This window comes from Procambarus clarkii, chromosome 39, assembly GCF_040958095.1.
Source record: "Procambarus clarkii isolate CNS0578487 chromosome 39, FALCON_Pclarkii_2.0, whole genome shotgun sequence".
In the NCBI taxonomy this organism is placed as follows: Eukaryota; Metazoa; Arthropoda; class Malacostraca; order Decapoda; family Cambaridae; genus Procambarus; species Procambarus clarkii.
Genome location: NC_091188.1, coordinates 17,686,389 through 17,707,257, shown reverse-complemented (window position 1 = coordinate 17,707,257; position 20,869 = coordinate 17,686,389). Strand labels below are relative to the sequence as shown.

Here is a 20,869-nt window from a genome sequence, read left to right as displayed (position 1 = left end):
ATAAAAGAAAAACAATATTTTAAGTCGAAGTTACTTTTATGTCAAGTATATGCATTACAGTATACAACTTATAACAATTTTGTGATTAACTATGTCAGTATTTTTAGCATGTCATCAGATAAACATGTAATCAACTGTGTAATTACATTTTCACAATATAATTGAATTTCCGAACATTTAAGAACACTGCGTGTTGAATGGGCGTCATATTCAATGAAGCAACGCAGTTCCATTAAAACACTTATTAACAAACTAAGTGTTAGTTGCTCCTGACACTGTCATAGCGACTCTTTGGTATCTGTTGCAAGACTCGCCAGAACGAGTTCCATAATTTTGCCTGTTTTAGATGACAATAACATCGTGATTGTTCTGTTTGTTCACAGAGGAACATCTGTCTGGTAAACGTAAGTTAGGACTTATGGAGTGATATTCTTGATTTGAGTGATATTGTTGATTAGAGTGATAGACTTGATGGGAATGATATTCTTGACTGGAGTGATATTCTTGATTAGAGTAATATTCTTGAGGATGGGAGTTGTAAATCTGTATTTGATATATGCCCCTTGTTTTAACTTTGGCAATAACTCATACATTAGACACACATATTCTGTATTAGTGTTTCCAAATTCGCCGTTCATTGAGGAGCATAAAGTTTGCTGCTCTCTAGATGTATGATGCTCTCTATATGTATGCTGCTCTCTAGATGTATGCTGCTCTCTAGATGTATGCTGCTCTCTAGATGTATGCTGCTCTCTATATGTATGCTGCTTTTTAGATGTATGCTGCTCTCTAGATGTATGCTGCTCTCTAGATGTAAGCTGCTCTATAGATGTATGCTGCTCTCTATATGTATGCTGCTTTCTAGATGTATGCTGCTCTCTAGATGTATGCTGCTCTCTATATGTATGCTGCTCTATAGATGTATGCTGCTCTCTATATGTATGCTGCTTTCTAGATGTATGCAGCTCACTAGATGTATGCTGCTCTCTAGATGTATGCTGCTCTCTAGATGTATGCTGCTCTCTAGATGTATGCTGCTCTCTATATGTATGCTGCTCTCTAGATGTATGCTGCTCTCTTGATGTATGCTGTTCTCTAGATGTATGCTGCTCTCTACATGTATGATGGTCTCTAGATGTATGCTGCTCTCTAGATGTATGCTGCTCTCTAGATGTATGCTGCTCTCTATATGTATGATGCTCTCTAGATGTATGCTGCTCTCTACATGTATGCTGCTCTCTATATGTATGATGCTCTCTAGATGTATGCTGCTCTCTACATGTATGATGCTCTCTATATGTATGATGCTCTCTAAATGTATGCTGCTCTCTACATGTATGATGGTCTCTAAATGTATGCTGCTCTCTACATGTATGATGGTCTCTAAATGTATGCTGCTCTCTAGATGTATGCTGCTCTCATGTATGTTGTATTACTTCCCTACATAAGACAGTGGGTAAGTTTACTTTATAAGCTGTAAATTATTAAGCACTCCGCGGTACCAAGGTGAAACTTTTGTCTCGGAATGTATTATAGTTTTCGAAAGTAATTAGTTGCAATATTGCTTGTGCATTTCACGTAAAATTATATATATATATATATATATATATATATATATATATATATATATATATATATATATATATATATATATATATATATATTTACAACTCACTGTTTACCAACGTAAACAGTGAGTTTATATATATATATATATATATATATATATATATATATATATATATATATATATATATATATATATATATATATATATATATATATATATATTATTAAATATGACCGAAAAAGTAAGATTAATAGTTCTAACACGAATTTTCTCAATCTTTCGTACATTACGCTTCACTGTTGGAGGTAAATCAAAAATTAATTCTCCAAAATTCATGATGTAACAGTCATGGAAAAGGGCGGAGGTTTCCACACTGCAGTCTACACTAAGGAAACAAACATAGGAATGTGCCTAAATGCCAACAGCGACTGCCCTGACAGGTACAAGAGGAGTGTTGTTAACGCATATGTCGACCGTGCTCTCAGCCACAGCTCAGAATGGAAGCAAGTCGACGAAGAACTCTGTAGGGTAAGGCAGGTCCTAGTCAATAACGGCTTCTCCAATGGTTTCGTCGAAGACATCATAAGAAGGAAAGTGAAAAGCCATGCAACCTCTGAAGAGACAACTAACACAACACCTATACCCCCTATTAGACTATTTTACAGGAACTTCTTTTCCACAGCTCATAAAACGGAGGAAAGGGTCCTGAAAGATATTGTTAATAGAAACGTTATCCCTACAGACAAAAATCAGAGGATACAACTGACGATTTACTATAAAACCAGAAAAACGGCCAGCCTACTCATGAGAAACTCTCCAGCCACAAAACAGAACGCTTTAAAAGAGACTAACGTCGTCTATGCCTTCAAATGCCCACTTGGGGACTGTAAGCTCCAAAAAACCCAGTATATAGGCAAGACAACAACATCTCTTTCTAGGCGTTTAACGATGCATAAGCAACAGGGCTCCATTAAGGAACATATAATCTCTTCCCACAACCAAACCATCGCCAGAGAAATCCTAGTAAACAATCACAGAAATCATCGATAGATACAGCGATAGCAGGCGACTTGACGTCTGCGAGGCTCTACACATCAAGAAGTCAACACCAGCAATCAACAGCCAATTAATGCACAACTATATTCTACCCACCTCAAGACTCCGCTCCAATATAGAAACATCAAGAAATATGGACCAATAGGCTTTCTACAAACACTTCTATTCAATACCCATTGTTTGTGTTCTGTCTTGTGTTGATACTTTTAATACCCTATTAATATCCCCTCTTGTTCTGTCTTGTGTTAATGCCACATCACCCCTCCCACCTCACTCAAATGTAGATATAATATCGGAGATACGTAAGTTCTAATTCAGTTGTGTATTTGTGAACTAAGTCTTTGAAAATGTAATAAGTTTTACGAAACGCGCCCGTGTCGCGTCAGACTAGAAATAAAAATGAATTTTGGAGAATTAATTTTTGATTTACCTCCAACAGTGAAGCGTAATGTACGAAAGATTGAGAAAATTCGTGTTAGAATTATTAATCTTACTTTTTCGGTCATATTTAATAATATATGTCTACAGGAAAGACTGCTACCAAAATATACTAATATATATATATATATATATATATATATATATATATATATATATATATATATATATATATATATATATATATATATATATATACATATATGCGAAAAAGCCTGAATGGTCCCCAGGACAATATGCAACTGAAAACTCACACCCCAGAAGTGACTCGAACCCATACTCCCAGAAGCAACGCAACTGGGAGTATGCAACATATATATATATATATATATATATATATATATATATATATATATATATATATATATATATATATAACGCAACATACCAGTTGCGTTGCTTCTGGGAGTATGGGTTCGAGTCACTTCTGGGGTGTGAGTTTTCAGTTATATATATATATATATATATATATATATATATATATATATATATATATATATATATATATATATATATATATATATATATATATATATTTATATCCACAGGTACGTTGGTAAACAGTGAGTTGTAAATCTGTTTACCAACGTACCTGTGGATGAAATAATCGGGATGACAGCGGACAGAGTGTATCGTGATCCGGCCTGTACTCCTATATATATATTATATATATATATATATATATATATATATATATATATATATATATATATATATATATATATATATATATATATATATGTGTGTGTGTGTGTGTGTGTGTGTGTGTGTGTACTCACCTAATTGTACTCACTTAATTGTGCTTGCGGGGGTTGAGCTTTGGCTCTTTGGTCCCGCCTCTCAACTGTCAATCAACTGGTGTACAGATTCCTGAGCCTACTGGGCTCTATCATACCTACATTTGAAACTGTGTATGGAGTCAGCCTCCACCACATCACTTCCTAGTGCGTTCCATTTATTAACTACTCTGACACTGAAAAAATTCTTTCTAACGTCTCTGTGGCTCATCTGGGTACTAAGTTTCCACCTGTGTCCCCTTGTTCGTGTCCCACCCGTGCTGAAGAGTTTGTCTTTGTCCACCCTGTCAATTCCCCTGAGAATTTTGTAGGTGGTTATCATGTCTCCCCTTACTCTTCTGTTTTCCAGGGATGTGAGGTTCAGCTCCTTTAGCCTTTCCTCGTAGCTCAATCCTCTCAGTTCCGGGACGAGCCTGGTGGCATACCGCTGAATCTTCTCTAACTTTGTCTTGTGTTTAACTAGGTATGGACTCCAGGCTGGAGCTGCATACTCCAGGATTGGTCTTACATAAGTGGTATACAGGGTTCTGAAAGATTCCTTACACAAGTGTGTGTGTGTGTGTGTGTGTGTACTCACCTAATTGTGCTTGCGGGGGTTGAGCTCTGGCTCTTTGGTCCCGCCTCTCAACCGTCAATCAACAGGTGTACAAGTTCCTGAGCCTATTGGGCTCTGTCATATCTACCTTGAAACTGTGTATGGAGTCAGCCTCCATACACAGTTTCAAGTGAAGATATCAAGTGTGTGAGTGTGTGTGTGTGTGTGTGTGTTTACTAGTTGTGTTTTTGCGGGGGTTGAGCTTTGCTCTTTCGGCCCGGCTCTCAACTGTCAATCAACTGTTTACTAACTACTACTTTTTTTTTTTTCCCACATTTCACTACACACATACCCCAGGAAGCATCCCGTGACAGCTGGCTAACTCCCATGTACCTATTTACTGCTAGGTAACAGGGGCACTTAGGGTGAAAGAAACTTTGCCCATTTGTTTCTGCCTCGTGCGGGAATCGAACCCGCGCCACAGAATTACGAGTCCTGCGCACTATCCACCAGGCTACGAGGCCCTTGACTGTGTGTGTGTGTGTGTGTGTGTGTGTGTGTGTGTGTGTGTGTGTGTGTGTGTGTGTGTGTGTGTGTGAGTGTGTGAGTGTGTGTGTGTACTCACCCAGTTGTACTCACCTAGTTGTGTCTGCAAAATCGAGCATTGACACTTGGATCCCGCCATTCGAGCATCGGTTGTTTACAGCAATGACTCCTGTCCCATTTCCCTATCATACCTGGTTTTAAAATTATGAATAGTATTTGCCTCCATAACCTGTTCCTGAAGTGCATTCCATTTCCCCACTACTCTCACGCTAAAAGAAAACTTCCTAACATCTCTGTGACTCATCTGAGTTTCCAGCTTCCATCCATGTCCCCTCGTTCTGTTACTATTCCGTGTGAACATTTCGTCTATGTCCACGCTGTCAGTCCCTCTGAGTATTTTATACGTTCCTATCATGTCCCCTCTCTCCCTTCTTCTTTCTAGTGTCGTAAGGCACAGTTCCCTCAGGCGCTCTCTATACCCCATCCCTCGTAGGTCTGGGACGAGTCTCGTTGCAAACCTCTGAACCTTTTCCAGTTTCATTATATGCTTCTTCAGATGGGGACTCCATGATGAGGCGGCATACTCTAAGACTGGCCTCACGTAGGCAGTGTAAAGCGCCCTAAATGCCTCCTTACTTAGGTTTCTGAATGATGTTCTAACTTTTGCCAGTGTAGAGTACGCTGCTGTCGTTATCCTATTTATATGTGCCTCAGGAGATAGATTAGGTGTTACGTCCACACCCAGGTCTCTTTCGCGCGTCGTCACAGGTAGGCTGTTCCCCTTCATTGTGTACTGTACTTTCTCCTATCTCCTAGTCCCATTTCCATAACTTTACATTTGCTCGTGTGTGTGTGTGTGTGTGTGTGTGTGTGTGTGTGTGTGTGTGTAATTGGAAGGGGTACACGGCGGTTGCCGGGTCTGACTGTCTGTCTCCCATCTACCCTTCTATCTATCTATTTCCATCTATCCATTCATTTATTCAACCAACTATCTATCCCATGCATCTATTTCTCCGTATATCTGTCCAACTATCTTTCTGTAAATCGATCTATCCATGTATTTATTATGTATAATATTCATATATCAATCCGTCTACGCCATCTATCCATGCATCAATCTATCTATCCGCCTATCAATCCATTCATCTATCAACCCATCTATATATTTGTCTTTCCCATATGTCTATCCATCAATCTCTCCATTTCTCTATCCATATAGTTATCCATCTATCCATGCATCTATCCATCCATCTATCCATCCATCCATCAATCCATCCATCTATCCATCCATCTATCCATCTATCAACCACCTATTTATCCCTCTCTAACCCTCTGAAATTCTCTAACCATCTATCTACTCTCTCTCTCTCTGTCATTTACTCTCTCTCTCTCTCTGTCATTTACTCTCTCTCTCTCTCTGTCATTTACTCTCTCTCTCTCTCTGTCATTTTATGTTTCTGTTGCTGTATTTGTCTCAGAGACAAAGACAATGACGAAGCCAGGTTTCTCTGTCTATGTACCTCGTAGACAACGACAGAGATACCTCTTTCTTTGACTCTGTGTTTATGCCTCTGTCTGTCTCTCTCTCTTTTTCTGTCTCTATGTCTCAGAGAAACAGAGATAATGATATAATTGTCATATAATAATATAATCATATAATAATCATATAGACAATCGTATAATTGTCTGTTTGGGTGGTCGCCGGTAATAGGAGCTTAGCAGTATCAAGTATTATCAAGTAAAGTAAAAAGCATCAGAAGAATCAGTTAATGGAGCGGTAAATATTACTCCTTTACTCTGAGAATGGGTGTGACCTGAGAGACCTTTCAAGCTGTGGGAGGATCAGCTGTTTCATGCCAGTACGGGCCAAATTATGGAGATTACAAAATATATGTTAATTTTGGCCGAGATTATTGAATAATGGAAAATGTTATGACTTGAAAAAAAATATTTTAAAATATTTAGCTGTGTTGGTGGTTGGGCAAGTGCCAAAATACGTCGCGAGGGTCTAAATGTGACCCCTGGGCTTGCTGTCCCGTTTTGAATTATTGCGATCCCAACTAGCCTATGTTAATCCCGTACCCCAGACCATTCATCTTTGTCACTTTGGGTGAAGCTAGACCCAAACCTCCTATTTTGCCGGCCTCCAATTTTGGACAAACTGATATTCTTTATCTGTCCAAATCTGGAGGTCAGACGCTTGGGGCAAGTCACACCTATATTTGCAGAGGGAATGGTCTGAGGAAGGGTATGAACATAGGCTGTTTGGGGTTGCCAAATTCAAAAGGGAACAGCGTGCTATGGGTCACATTAAGTCCCATAAGACGATTTTTGCCAAGATCTGCCATGCTACTGAGCTAAATATTTTGAAAACAAACTTTGAAAACTAAAACGTTCTTTTTAGTAATATGCACCATTTTTCACTGATCTCGGGATAATTTACATACATTTCCTGCTGTCATAATTTGCCCGTACTGGCATAAAACAGACGATTATCTACAACAATAGGTTTCCCAAACCTCTTCGCTTTCCCAACGTAAATGGGGGGAACTATTCTACTTTTTTTTAATATTTCACTCTACTAAGTTCCTTCCACTAAAAAAAAAAGACAATCATAGAGAGACAGAGATATCAAGTGACAGAGACAGAGAGAGACGGAGGCAGAGATAGAGATCGAGAAATGGATATATAGATTGATGAATAGACGGATAGATAGATGGATGGATGGAAAAATTAACAAGTACATGGATTGACAGAAAGATAGACGGAAAGATAGATTCGTAGTTAGATGTACAGGTGGGTGAAATAATGGATGAATAGATGTATAGATAGGTGAATAGATAAATGGATTGAGCGAAAGATGGATGGATAGATAATGGATACAAAGATAAATTGATAGATGGGTGCATAGACGTATTGATAAATGGGTAGATAAATATTTGAATAAAATGATGCATAAAGGGAAAGGTCGATGTATAGATGGATGGATAGTTGAACAGATAGATGCATGAATATAAAGATAAATGGATAGGTAGATGCATGGATAGAAAGATAGATTGATAGATACGTAGACAGATAGGTGGAGAGATAGATGCAGATATAGATGGCGAGCTGGAGAGATAGATGGGTAAATGGGTGGATGGATGGATAGATGAATGAATAAATAGACGGATGGATAGAAAAAATGGACAGTTAGATAGACATACACATGGATGGCTAGTATGTAAGTAATTATAAAAAAGAAGGCGGCCAGCCGGGGAAACTATGTAGCTCCATAGATAGATAGATAGATAGAAGGATTAGTGTATACATGGATAAATAGATATATAGGAGGTAAGAAACCGGGCACGTGTAGTTTCAAACCGCTGACCCAACGAGTGTGAGGTGGAAGCTCTATCAGCTGGGCTATGAGTAGTCTTAATAAGGAAAGATTCCAAAAGCAACTAACTGTTGTCAAATTGAAATTTTCGACTTTCCCTGAATACTACCGAAGCTCAGAGGAATTAGTGATCCACAGGCACGTTATATAAATTTACATGACATGGGCGTGGGGAGATGTGTTAGGATATCTATTAGTATAACACATATCCCTCAAGGATCTTCATAGTTGTAAACAACTTCGATAAAAACGATTCTTAATAATAATAATAATAATAATAATAATAATAATAATAATAATAATAATAATAATAACAATAATAATAAAAATATTAATAGTATCGAGAATTTCCCGGAAATTCACGATGAAAAACGTGTCAAAAATCAATTTAAAAATCATTGACTCAAGAAAAAGGTTGATAAGTTTCTGTCAAGAAATTTTCCCTAAATAATACATGCATGTTTAAAAAATATTAAACGTGTTTGCGCTTGTGTTTTGCAATATATTTAGGAGGTCAAGGAATGCCTCATCGTAAATCCTCAATTTCAGAGGTGGAAGGGGAGGGGAAAGGAGGCGAAAAGAAGAGGAAGGGTGGGGATGAAATGGATAAAAGGAGAGGAGGTAGGAGGAGAGGAAAAGGAAATAAGAGGAAATGAGATGGGAGAGAAATAGAGAGAAGGGAATGGGAGGAGAAGGAAGAGAAGAGAAAGGAGGGGAAGCAATGGGAGAAAAGGAGACGGAAGGGAATTGGATATCTGGCTGAGATGGGAAAGAGGTAAGGAGATGAAGGGGTGATGGGAGATGGAAAAGGGGATGGGAGCTGGGAAAGGGGATGGGAGCTGGGAAAGGGGATGGGAGATGGGAAAGGGGATGGGAGATGGGAAAGGGGATGGGAGGGATGGGGGGGATGGGTGTCTCACTAAAACCAGCCGAGGCGTCTCATTAAGACGGCCGCCATGCCCTCATTTACAAGACCTATCACCAAACACTGTCCTTACGCTACGCGGGCGGCAGATTAATTCAATTATAGTTTTTCCCTTGCGTGATTGCTGGCTATAATGAGCGTGTAAATTACACGCATTCAGGAGGAGGGAAGTTTGGAATTGGCGGAGGAGATGAGAGATTTATCTGATAGGTACAGCTAGGTCGACCTGGCCAGACCCTGCCTTCCTTCAGAGTTACTGAAAGTCTTCAGCCCAGCAAAATGTCTTTTAAAGAAAATGTGGTGATTGAGATGGTGGCGGCAGTGATGTTAACGGTGCCGATGATAACTGGTTAGGCTGATAATGTCACTCTGATGATGGCATGGTGACCCACTTGGCTCTTTTCTTGTGTTTTCTGATTAGTTTTCAAAACGTAGCTGAAAGCCTGTCTTTTGGCCTTATCAACTAGTATTGGATAATGGTACCCAGTCCGGTTTCCAAGATTTTTTTCCTGGAGGATATCATGATAACTTAGAACCACGGAGTCAAAACTCCTCTCCCTGAACTCTTCCAAACACTAAACACTTTCCTCCATACAACACATCATAAGTCAAGTGGAACACATTTTTCCTAAACTCTGCACAGCTGCTCCCGACGATCGCACTCTACTTGGAGCTTCAGTTATTTCGTATGCTTTCGCTGAAGTCTTTCACGAGACCATTGTCCTCAAAAAGATGGACGAGAGGAATGAAGACATTGATACCTCTTACTTCTCTCTAGACGCATGCAGGTTCCAAAACAATTCTACTTTTTGAGGTGTACCTCAAAAGGTCATCCTACCTTTTGCCAAGATGGATGAATATGGTTTCTTAGTGAAATTTTGTTTGAAAATTGTTCAGCATTTCTTTCAATAACCAACAGTGGAAACAGGTCACTTTTCCCATAGGACTTGGGAGTCATGGTGTCAAGAGAGCCACCCAGACTTCAGTAGCAGACTTCTGCACCATGAGGAGCTCCCAGATCTCTGGTAATGTGCTCTCATATCTCCAGCTCCTGGCCTACCGTCCATGTTCTCTCCATACCAGGAGGGAGGGGAAGGCATTTTGCCTGATGTCTCGGGCCACAGATACTACGAGGATTCCTACGTTGTAAATGTATAAATGTCTTGCTTCATGCAGGTCGGCGTTCAATCCCCGACCGTCCAAGTGGTTGGGCACCATTCGTTTCCCCCGTCCCATCCAAAATCCTTATCCTGACCCCTTCCAAGGGCTATATATTCGTAAAGGCTTGGCGCTTTCCCCTGATACTTCCCTCCATCGTCTATGACTGCTGACCAGTGTCACCTGTATGGCCTCGTGTCACCTGTATGGCCTCGTGTCACCTGTATGGGACTCGTGTCACCTGTATGGACTCGTGTCACCTGTATGGCCTTGTGTCACCTGTATGGGACTCGTGTCACCTGTATGGGACTCGTGTCACCTGTATGGGCCTCGTGTCACCTGTATGGCCTCGTGTCACCTGTATGGGACTCGTGTCACCTGTATGGGACTCGTGTCACCTGTATGGGACTCGTGTCACCTGTATGGGACTCGTGTCACCTGTATGGGACTCGTGTCACCTGTATGGGACTCGTGTCACCTGTATGGACTCGTGTCACCTGTATGGCCTCGTGTCACCTGTATGGGACTCGTGTCACCTGTATGGGCCTCGTGTCACCTGTATGGGACTCTTGTCACCTGTATGGGGTTCGTGTCACTTGTATGGGCCTCGTGTCACCTGTATGGGACTCGTGTCACCTGTATGGGACTCGTGTCACCTGTATGGGACTCGTGTCACCTGTATGGGACTCGTGTCACCTGTATGGGACTCGTGTCACCTGTATGGGCCTCGTGTCACCTGTATGGGACTCGTGTCACCTGTATGGGCCTCGTGTCACCTGTATGGGTCTCGTGTCACCTGTATGGGACTCGTGTCACCTGTATGGGACTCGTGTCACCTGTATGGGACTCGTGTCACCTGTATGGGACTCGTGTCACCTGTATGGGCCTCGTGTCACCTGTATGGGACTCGTGTCACCTGTATGGGCCTCGTGTCACCTGTATGGGTCTCGTGTCACCTGTATGAGTCTCGTGTCACCTGTATGGGTCTCGTGTCACCTGTATGGGTCTCGTGTCACCTGTATGGGACTCGTGTCACCTGTATGGGCCTCGTGTCACCTGTATGGGCCTCGTGTCACCTGTATGGGACTCGTGTCACCTGTATGGGCCTCGTGTCACCTGTATGGGACTCTTGTCACCTGTATGGGGCTCGTGTCACCTGTATGGGTCTCGTGTCACCTGTATGGGTCTCGTGTCACCTGTATGGGTCTCGTGTCACCTGTATGGGTCTCGTGTCACCTGTATGGGTCTCGTGTCACCTGTATGGGTCTCGTGTCACCTGTATGGGCCTCGTGTCACCTGTATGGGTCTCGTGTCACCTGTATGGGCCTCGTGTCACCTGTATGGGTCCCGTGTCACCTGTATGGGTCTCGTGTCACCTGTATGGGACTCGCTGACAGGTACTTTTGAAATTAAGTTAATACGACGTTGAAAACATTAAAAAGAATATGGCTCCATATAAAAAAATCTAAGGGTCTCATATATTTGGTCCAAAATACACTTGAAAATTTATTTACATCTAAATTTGACTTGCCTATCAAGGTATTGAACGATTCACATCTCAAAATTCTGGCATGTTGATTGTAGATAAAGCCAATAATATAATAATAATAGTAATAATAATAATAATAATAATAATAATAATAATAATAATAATAATAATAATAATACAAGTGAAATATCAAATATGGTTAAATAATAATAATTCATATCTTCAGTAGCCAAATTTCCCGATAAATATTTTGAGTGTCCATTACTCATCATTAGCACCTAATTAATTCTCCTCTCGATATCTAATTTTCTCGAATATATCCAATTACAAGAAAACAAATTATCACTTTGACCTAAAATATGCCAATATGTGCGTTCCGCATAACGCCTCTGGTATATTGCACTAGTTCAAGCCATTATACTTTACTTATGTGGCATATTATCCTATATTATCTTGCTCCGTAAACGAGTTAGGCGCAGCCCGTTAACTTCCCAGGCTAAACATAGCACCACCTTCACCTCCCTAATTAGGTGGCCTTTCCTATGCTATTCTCAGCAAGGGGGCCTTGTTTACCCTCTTAAATATATACTAAACGGGTCCCCCATGGAAAAAGAAACTGCAGCCTTGCAAAAAAATAGAAAACGGATGCTGCAAGTTGCTATAATTGGACTGGTAATGAAATGAAAAGAACCAACGGAAATTAATTTTTAAATTCATTAATGCCATTATCCAACCTGATGGATTAACAGGATGAACCAATGGAGTTAATTAAAGGCACGGACGCTCGAAATATTGTGTTGCCGACTGGTCAAAAATGTTTTCCTGGCCCAAATTAGACAATGTACTAATAGATTTATCTTTTTGTTCTCCGAATCATATCAAATATGAGTACTAACAATAGCCATGGGAGATGCAATCTCGACAACTAAAGAAAATTGCAAATACAAGGAAAAATGCGATATATTTATATAAATAAAAATTTATATGTTCGTTTGTTCAAAATCACTAATCTCCGAAAGTTCTTCACCGATTGCTTTGAAATTTTCACACAACGTTCCATTCGCTTCCGAGGATGTTTTTATATACATACTATATAGATGGCACGTCTGTGACGGGAGAAATCATGCTTTTTTAAACTGTATTTTTCATGTGTTTTTCATGTGGAGGAAATCTTCGAAACCTCTTTACGGATTGCTCTGAAATTTTGACACAACGTTGCATTCGAATAGGCGCGTGTTTTTATGTGCTTACTATAGACATGCCTCACCTGTGACAGGAAAAATATACTTTTTTTTTTGAAAAACAAAGCCATCTGTTGGATGGAACAACACGCGCTGTAATTTCCGAAAGTTCTTCACCGATTGTTTTGAAATTTTGACACAACGTTCCATTCGAAGACGCGCGTGTTTTTATATACCGACTATATAGATGCCACACCTGTGACAAGTAAAACCATGCTTTAAACAAAATTCCGCCATCTGTTGCCCATAAGAGCAAAACACGCTACACTACATATGTTACGATTCCACTATAATGTTTCCACTAACATTGATTAACTGAATTATCATAGATTTCGATTTATTTTCATTTTGATTTAATTATTTTGTGTGACATTGCCTTGGAATTGAGCTGTGTTGTTTACCATACCGTTCACTTCGATTTGGTAAGAAATCTGTCTCCCTTATTTTGAACAGCTGCAAATGTATTTTCACTACAGTTCCTACCTGTATAGCTTTCAGGTTGCCTATGAATATAGTTTATTTTTAAATTTTTTAATTGTTTTTCATTTCGTTTTTTTATCTGTTCTTATTTTTTAGCGATGGGAACACCAGATCCTTTGATGTTCCCAATTTTCTGATGGGATCAACAGATCATTTGAGAATGCATCGGACAAGGGAGTGGGGAATGGTGGGGAGGACGAGGGGACGGGGGAGTTGGGGATCATGGGGACGAGGGGACGGGGGAATGGATAATGATGGTAAGGACAATGGAACAGGAGAGTGGGAAATGGTGGGGAGGAAGAGGGGAGAGGGGAGGTAGAATGGTAGGGAGGACGAGAGGACGGTGGAGTGGGAGATAGTGGGGAGGGCAAGGGGACAGGGGGGGGGGGAATGGTGGGGAGAACGATGGGAGGGGGATTGGGGAGTGGTTGGGAGGACGAGGGGGACGAAGGAGGTGGGAATGGTGGGGGAGGACTGGGGGACAGGGGAAGGTTGCTGTGGCTCAGCAACGCACATATGTTGTTGTTAAGATAGGTTAGGTTAGGTTAGGTTAGGTAGGGTAGTTTAGGTTCGGTCATATATCTACGTTAGTTTTAACTCTAAAAAAAAAGAGTTGATACATAACGAAAGGGACAGCTTTGTCATTTCATAAGAAAAACAAAAAAATTTAGGAAAACTTGTACTATTCGGCAAATCGGACCTTGCATAGTAGGGCAAATATTGCATTCTGGTTAATAGATACATCATATATATATATATATATATATATATATATATATATATATATATATATATATATATATATATATTTAACATTGATTCTGTATAGAAGAAAGTCCTGTTGTTTGTGATTATTTTTGATATTGCGAACTTACATGGCATTTTGATTGCTTTACAAAATAAATAAAAATAAATGTTCTGGGTGCAACATCAAACAAAACTGCACATGGAACACTCTTTAATATTTGGAAATAATTATATCGTTGTTCATTTCTTGTTGGTGGTTACATCTGGTTAGGTCAGACTCACCTACCTTATATTATCTTCAGTAAAGCTGCATTAAATATTGTTGAGTTATAAAGACTTAGATTATGCGATAACTGTTCTGGCTGTACAAGGTTAGAGTTAGATGGGTTTTCCTTTTATTAAAATATGATAGGTCTGAATTTGTTTCTTTTGTTTAATTATTTCACCTTTGGTAAGCAAATTTTGGCTGCTTTATGTCATGGATGGTCAGATTGTGGCAGGTTGCGTTATGCTCCGATATATATTATTTAGAAATTTGGTTAATTGGTCTACATCGAGGACAGAAGAATTTAGAAAATAATCATGAGGCAATTTTTAATGCAAGATAAGTTAAAAAATAAAATAATTAAAATAATTATTATTAATACTATTATCATCATTATTAATATTATTATTATCATTATTAGTATTATTTGTATTAACTCTACAAGAGCCGTAATGAGGATTCGAACCTATGCTTTGGGTGCTCCCATGCATACGCCTCTGATTTGCTCGGATTGATACATTACTGTGATTACCCACTGTGTATTATATGTATTATTATGAAAGTAATAATAACAGGTTCTTAGACACCATCGGTCCTACGAATTATGAAAACCTTTATATCAACCTAACTCTCTACAGTCTAACAACAGGAATCTGTCTCCCTTATTTTGAATAGCAGCAAATGTCTTTTCACTGCAGTTCCTACCTGTATATCTTTCAGGTTGTCTAAATGATAACCCAGAAGATCTTTCCGATTACCTGTAAATGTTTAGTATATTATGAAGGCTTCCTGAGTCCATCCTCTGTGTATACTCTTTTCATTAGAATTCTTCCATATATTCCATCTTGTTTATCTACCATGAGTAGGAGTCATTGGTGTGAGACAGTAGTTGAATTCGGTTAGATAATAATGGAAGATGCAGTGTGGCAAGTATAATCTCCCTTTTCTTTTTTTGTGACATAACTTGCAAAATTATACAAAACTTTCACAAAATATTTTTGTTGAATTCATGATGGTATATAAAAAAAAAATGTCTCTTTGCTTCTCGAGTGTCCTATCGAATCATTCGTTTAGATAATTTACATCTGGAAGCGATATATATATATAACTCGTTTTAATTTAATGGAGGCATTTACGTCTTTCTCTTATATTATATAGTATTTTTGTTTTATAATAGTCTGGCAGCTCTTCATATTCTATTGAGCATCTAAGAACGATAACAAGAAGTTGACAAATCCAACAGGAGCCTTGATGAGGATTCGAACCTATGAGCTGGGTATTCCCAGGCGCACTCTAGTCGACTGCACCACGACATGATCAAAGAACTAGAGCGCGTCTGGGAACACCCAGCACATAGGATCGAATCTTCATCAAGGGGTCGCGTTAGATTTGTTCACCGATATATCACGTTAATGTATTCACCTAGTTGTGCTTGCGGGGGTTGAGCTCTGCTCTTTCGGCCCGCCTCTAAACTGTCACTCAACTGTTTCTACTACTACTTTTTTTTGCCACACCACACACACCCCAAGAAGCAGCCCGTGACAGCTGACTAACTACCAGGTACCTATTTACTGCTAGGTAACAGATCATCAGGGTGAAAGAAACTCTGCCCATTGTTTCTCGCCGGTGTTTTGTCCATTCAGCCACCGCTCCCTGTATGTATGTATGTGTGTGTTCACCTGGTTGTATTTACCTAGTTGTGTTTGCGGGGGTTGAGCTTTGTTCTTTCGGCCCGTCTCTCAACTGTCAATGAACTGTTTACCACCTACTTTTTTTTCAACACACACACACACACACACACACACACACACACACACACACACACACACACACACACACACACACACACACACACACACACACACCCTAGGAAGCAGCCCGTGACAGCTGACTAACTCCAAGGTATCTATTTACTGCTAGGTAACAGGGGTATTCAGGGTGAAAGAAACTTTGCCCATTTGTAACTGCCTGGTGCGGGAATCGAACCCGCGCCACAGAATTACAAGTCCTGAGCGCTATCCACCAGGCTACCAGGCCCCTGGTGTGTATGTGTGTGTGTGTGGGGGGGGGGGGTGTGTGTGTGTGAGCCAAGAGAGAGTGAGAGGGAGAGTCACACACACACGAGTACACACAAACACACGCAAACATAAACACTCAATTTAATGACCACTAAACTTCTCCAGACCAAACTTGTCTCAAACAACTCCGCAGCTCGGTCGAACCGTTTCCACTGGGGTTGAGAGTCGCCTGAATATCCAGGTCATGAATAATCAACACCGGGGGAGACACACGTCAGTCAATACTCATACGACAAAAATAGGCCTACGCTAGGCTCCCCATCAGCCTACAACTTACTCCCTCAGGGTGAACCTCGATGCTTCCTCACTTATCGACTGTGCCTTACATTGTTTACCGTCACTTTGTTATTGTGTCAACGTGAAATTATATAAATTATATATATGTTATATATTCACTCCGTCGCTATCGCTGATTCCCTATCTGTCTGTCTGTCTCTCTCTCTCTCTCTCTCTCTCTCTCTCTCTCTCTCTCTCTCTCTCTCTCTCTCTCTCTCTCTCTCTCTCTCTCTCTCTTTCTCTACTAGGTCAATCAATTACTGCCGGAGAAGGGGAAATTTAAGTGCATCAGAGTTGTCAGAATAGTATGAAAGTGAAATTACATATATATAACGTTAAGAATATAATTTATTGGAGTGTAAGTGTGTGAGTGCCTGAGTGCGTGAGAGTGTGAATCCTTGAGTGAGTGCGTGTTCCCGTGAGCATGAGTGCAGGAATTTACCCCTGACAACTGCGGTCAATGTTTGGTTGTAGTGGGACGTCATCAAACGAGCAATTTCACATAATGTTCGCCAGATTATGGAAAAAGTTGACAAGTTATGAAGTGTCAGTGTTGTGGTGTGAGCGATGTGCCCAGTGAGGCATTATGTCTGCTGGTGTCCGTTGACTCGGGTCCCTGGTGAGGCATTATGTCTGCTGGCGTCCGTTGACTTCGGTCCCCAGTGAGGTATTATGTCTGCTGGCGTCCGTTGACTCGGGTCCCCGGTGAGGCATTATGTCTGCTGGCGTCCGTTGACACGGGTCCCCGGTGAGGCATTATGTCTGCTGGTGTCCGTTGAATCGGGTCCCCAGTGAGGCATTATGTCTGCTGGCGTCCGTTGACACGGGTCCCCAGTGAGGCATTATGTCTGCTGGCGTCCGTTGACTCGGGTCCCCAGTGAGGCATTATGTCTGCTGGCGTCCGTTGACACGGGTCCCCAGTGAGGCATTATGTCTGCTGGCGTCCGTTGACTTGGGTCCCCAGTGAGGCATTATGTCTGCTAGCGTCCGTTGACTTGGGTCCCCAGTGAGGCATTATGTCTGCTGGCGTCAATTGACTCGGGTCCCCGGTGAGGCATTATGTCTGCTGGCGTCCGTTGACTCGGGTCCCCGGTGAGGCATTATGTCTGCTGGCGTTCAGAGCAGTGTGCTCTAAACGCCACGCCCACTACACCTGAATAATCTATGTTTGTGCTTCCTCCCTTTTTTCCACCCTATTCGTCTTCAATTGCATCCCTCATTCTTCCCCCATTTATGCCCTATTTTTCCTCTTTTACCTCTGTACTCCTCACCTATTTGTATTATGTACGTGGTATAAATAGTATAAATCTCTAATAGTATAAATCCAATACGCCCAGTAAAGTCCCATTACGGGCTATTCATGCCCGTGACAATTCTTGGCTGGCTTAATCTTCATCGACCGATAAATCAATACAGTCCCAGCAGCAGCTACAAGTCCCGCTCCAGTGCCAGGTAAGTCCACTACGGGCTCACCATAGCTCCTGCTACTTGGAACTTTCTGTTCCGAGAAGTTGAATTTACAACAACAGTGCCATCAATTGAGATTAAACCATGTAGGTTCTACCCGTTGTGTAAATTTATAATTAGTGTAATACATTCTTCAGTTAATTATTCTTTTAGTTTGCCTTGAACAAAGATGACATATGGAGAAATCTTCCTACAAATTAACAAAGATGCAACTGCACTAGTCAGCAGGATAGAAGCCGTAGACAATAAAATAGGCAACACAGACTATGCAGTCATCTTCAGTGAAATATTAAATGAAAACCTGCTGCCAGTATACACCAATATATACTAGATGAACCAGGCCACACGTGGCTGCGGCTCAGCTGAGCCACAGCAACCCATCCCCGTTCCCCCATTCTCCCCACTAATTCCCCTCCCCCGTCCCTGCATCCTCCCAACCATCCTCCACTCTCCTGTCCCCTTGTCCTCCCCACCATTCCCCACTCCCTCTTCCGATGAATTCCTTAAATGATCAGATGTTCCCATTAGAAAAATGGGAACATCAAATGATCTAAAGTTCCCCTCACTGAAAAATTAGATGAACAGTTAATAAAATAGAAAAAAATGAAGAAATAAAAAAATACCTATACTCACGAAATGAACAATAAGGTAAACAACACAGCTCAATTCCTGCACAATGTTACACAAAATAATTAAATTAAAATGAAAATAAATAGAAATCTATGAAAATTCAATTTATCAATGCAATCGGAAACATTAAAAAGAAATCGCAACTTATATAGTATAGCGTGTGATGCTTTTACGTGCAACAGATGGTGCTGTTTTTTCAAAATAACATGTTTTTACCTGTCACAGGTGTGGCATCTATAGAGTAGGTATATATAAGAACTTGCACATATTGAATGCTACATTGTGTCAAAATTTCAAAGCAATCGGTAAAGAGGTTTCGGAGATTACCCTTACATGAAAAATGACATGAAGAACATAGTTTAAAAAAGCATGTTTTTACCTGCCACAGACGTGACATCTTTATAGTAGGTAAATAAAAACACGCGCATAATCGAATGGAACGCAGTGTCAAAATTTCAAAGCAATCGGTGAAGAAATTTCGGAGAGTAGCGATTTTCAACAAACTTACAATTACAAATTACAATTACAAAAATTTTGTGTTTACTTTAAATTTAAATTTAAGTTTAAATTTAAACACACATTTATTTGTATGATATATATATATATATATATATATATATATATATATATATATATATATATATATATATATATGTATATATATATATATATATATATATATATATATATATATATATATATATATATATATATATATATATATATATATATATATATTATTAAATATGACCGAAAAAGTAAGATTAATAATTCTAACACGAATTTTCTCAATCTTTCGTACATTTCTATTCACTGTTGGTGGTAATTCAAAAATCAATTCTCCAAAATTCATTTTTATTTCTAGTCTGACGCGACACTTGAGCGCGTTTCGTAAAACTTATTACATTTTCAAAGACTTTAGTTTACACATACACAACTGAATAGAACTTACACATCTCCGATTTGTTTATATCTACATTTGAGTGAGGTGGATGGGGTGAGGTGGTTTTAATAGGGTATTAAATTCATCAACACAAGACAGAACACGAAACAATGGGTATTGAATGGAAGTGATTGTAGAAAGCCTATTGGTCCATATTTCTTGATGCTTCTATATTGGGGCAGAGTCTTGAGGTGGGTAGAATATAGTTGTGCATTAATTGGCTGTTGATTGCTGGTGTTGACTTCTTAATGTGTAGTGCCTCGCAAACGTCAAGCCGCCTGCTATCGCTGTATCTATCGATGATTTCTGTGTTGTTTACTAGGATTTCTCTGGCGATGGTTTAGTTGTGGGAAGAAATTATATGTTCCTTAATGGAGCCCTGTTGCTTATGCATCGTTAAACGCCTAGAAAGAGATGTTGTTGTCTTGCCTATATACTGTTTTTTTTGGAGCTTACAGTCCCCAAGAGGGCATTTGAAGCTCCAAAAAAAAAAAAAAAAAAAAAATATATATATATATATATATATATATATATATATATATATATATATATATATATATATATATTTATATATATATATATATATATATATATATATATATATTTATATATATATATATATATATATATATATAAATATATATATATATATATATATATATATATATATATATATATATACATATATATATATATATATATATATATATATATATATATATATATATATATATGTATACATGTATATATATATTTATGTATATATATTTATTTGTGTGTATGAGTCTGTTCATATGCATATACATATGCCTAGTTGTGAATATATGCTTTTGTGTATGCTTACATGTG

At 39.5% G+C, this 20,869-nt stretch overlaps 1 protein-coding gene across 1 annotated transcript in view; it reads right to left on the bottom strand.

Annotated features, from left to right (window-relative positions):
• LOC138372578 (uncharacterized) overlaps positions 1–20,869 on the bottom strand; it is a 323,726-nt gene that overhangs the window by 28,439 nt on the left and 274,418 nt on the right. The window lies entirely within an intron of this gene.